Source organism: Etheostoma cragini, chromosome 24 (assembly GCF_013103735.1).
Source record: "Etheostoma cragini isolate CJK2018 chromosome 24, CSU_Ecrag_1.0, whole genome shotgun sequence".
Lineage (NCBI taxonomy): Eukaryota > Metazoa > Chordata > Actinopteri > Perciformes > Percidae > Etheostoma > Etheostoma cragini.
Window position 1 is genome coordinate 555,849 of NC_048430.1, and position 2,850 is coordinate 558,698.

The window sequence follows — 2,850 nt, forward strand, 5'->3', positions numbered from 1 at the left end:
CCCCCCCCCCCCCCCCTCCATGCAGTTGCTAGTAGCCAAGGAGACATAATGGACTCTTCAGCAGAGGTACACCCTAAAGCTTTAAACCAATCACGATCGTTTTGGGCAGCACTAAACCTGGGATGGCAGGCTTTATACTTGCACTTATTGGAAATGTTTGAGATCATTGTAGAAATACTGTAGGCTACCGTTAATGTACCAGACCCCAGACCGCCAAAGCTGCATTCTGTATTGTACCGTGGATTGTGCGTACCATTAGACACCTGACAACTATTCACCACTGCTTGATTACACAAGTCCGGGAACTTCAGAGCATCTCCAACTTGGTTAGAAAATCCCACCAGATAGGGTGTTTTTCTGTTCCGACATATTACGATTAACTTGTGCTGGCAAAATATTACTGATTGCACCTTTAGTAAGCAGAAACGTACCTGCATAAACACTGCAGCTTCCTGTCAGGTTTAACCTATACACATGCAAGAGAAAAGCTTTAGATACCGTCTGTTTAAATCCTATTATTACGTTGATTAGACAGGCAGCTGCAGCAGACCCTCACACACACACACACACACACACACACACAGGGATGATTCTGTCAGATTAACAGCAGAACATAGAAATGGTTTCACCCCATTACGTCTCTGCAAGGTTCATTATTTGGGTTTCTGCAGCCTAAAAAACACATATTAAAGCCATACACACAAGCCAAAACTACCAAACGAGCCGAGGAGATTTAGGTGTGATCGCTATAGGTACACAGTATGATTGATCGTGTTGAAAAAAAACAGCAAGAGTAGTGTGCATGTAGGTGTTGAGTTTTGAGGCCACGGGCGGCACATACAGCTGTCTGGAGGCTACTGGTGCGTAGTTATGGAGCCAGTGCTATGAACACAAAGTCCTATTGAGCGGAGTGTTTGTGGTTTGGCTAAAGTGACGAGTTAACGTCCGATTTTGGAAACAACAGCGAAGGCAGCGCTGATTGTTGAAAAGGAACGAAGCTGTGAGATACTGTAAACGTCTTCGAGTGCGAGGCTAACCTGTAGGAGTGCACGTAAAAGGCCAAATAAACATAAAACAAGACACAACAAACTGTGTTGACAACGCCTTGGCTGGAAACAAAGCAGTGGAGCAGGAGCCACCTGTAAATGTACCTGTGGTCTGAATGATGAGCAGCGTACGACACCGATAGAAACGTCTAAACACTAAACCAACAGCGTCATACAGCCGGGCCGTCGGCCAATCAGCTGTGAGCTTCTTGCATTGCCTCTTTTTAAAAAACGCCTCTCTCCTGCTTCCAGGAATCACCTGGTTGTCATGGCAGAACACAGAAGGTCTCAAACCTTCAAGCAGAGCTCAGATTCTTGGTCTGGAATGCTTTCTTGTGAACAGACGTTTCCTGATTTAAATTAAAATGTAGTTGATTTCACTAGAGATGGAGATCAAGTTCATTATTTTCTTGATTAATTGTGTGGTAAATAAAAACATTTAAGCTTAGCTTTGTGTTCTTCTTGATCCAATCATCCACAAACCAAAAGGTATTGAATTTTCCTTCACAGTCGACTGAAAAAAACTCTAAATATTCACTTGTTTGTGCTTTAAAAACAGCTACAAAAGTCAACTAGTTCATTACACGCCGTATAGTTCCCATCCAGTGACTGGGATGAAATGTTCTGCTCACCAGTCAGATGTCCGTTCGTACATTTGCAGAATGTGAGCTGCTAAAACGAAGCAACATTTATCAACAGTAAGCTGAACTGGTGGCGCCTTTCTCACACTAATCCCCCTCGGATCTGCCATGACAAGAGCTCGACCAATCAACAGTGAGACTTTGAGAAGCAGAAGAAGAGGAGAGAAGGATGCACTTCGAGAGAAAATGGCTGCTGCCACGTCTACGGACTGAAGCAGGAGTACCAGTTAGCTGCTTCATCCCAAACTCCACCACCACTACATTTCACCATTAAACCAGAAGGTCTGGAGGGTATCTGGTTCCCAGCCAGAGCAGGCAGGCGGAGCAGGTGAGACCAGGATGCTCCCGGCCCAACACCAGGAGTCCCTGGTGCAGAAAAAGGCAGAAACGGACACAACGGCTGAACGGAGATCAGCTGGATTTGGGCTAACGGTGCGAAGGCAGTTCATGCGGGAGGCCAAAATAACACTGAGAAACCTTGAGGGTAAGAAGGATGTAGTCCAGACTCTCTCCAGCACTGCGTTTCTAACAACAGAAAAAGGCACACGGCAAAGATGGAGGAGGAGGAGGAGGAAGAGGAGGGGAAGGTGGTTTACCGTGGACAGTGGAGCAGACAGACTGACCAGAAAGAAGGAGAGGAAGAGGAGAAGGGAGGAGGGAGGAGGGCAGGGAGTGTTTTCTGCATCTAAGGGGTTTCCTTTTGTCTTCAGCAGCAGGCCCAGGTCATCACCCGCGCTCTGGCTTTTGGCAGGAGACTACATTCTGGGGTCGGGTCAGCGAGCTGGGGGGTGGGGGCTGTGGGGGTCTTGGCCACTCCAGAGTCAGGCATCTCCTCCTGTAGGTCCACAACACCGACACTATCCCACTCTTAAAACACTTGACGTACAAACATCAAAAAAGGGAGACGTTTACAAAGAGGAGTTTTCATCGCTCCAGGAGGAGGTGCTCAGCCCCTCCTCGTTTGAGAAATTAAGGTGCAACTTGCGGAGAAAAATCAAATAAAAACCATGTCCTCTATGGCAGTCTCATACAAACAGAGACAGACACACCCTCAACACACCCCACCTTCTTCCAGCCGGTTCCTCCCGGTCCAATAGGGTTTCAGCATGGAGGAGGCGGGGTCAGACGCCCATCGGGTAAGGCCGTATCTGGCAGTTTAGCAG

The 2,850-nt window shown here is 47.3% G+C and overlaps 1 protein-coding gene across 1 annotated transcript in view; it reads right to left on the reverse strand.

Moving 5' to 3' along the window:
* Positions 1-2,358: 2,358 nt before the first annotated feature.
* map3k2 (mitogen-activated protein kinase kinase kinase 2) overlaps positions 2,359-2,850 on the reverse strand; it is a 13,742-nt gene continuing 13,250 nt past the window's right edge. Inside the window, exon 17 of the mRNA XM_034865057.1 lies at positions 2,359-2,850. This exon is cut by the window's right edge and continues 246 nt beyond it. The gene's annotated coding sequence lies outside the window, so the exon portion shown is untranslated.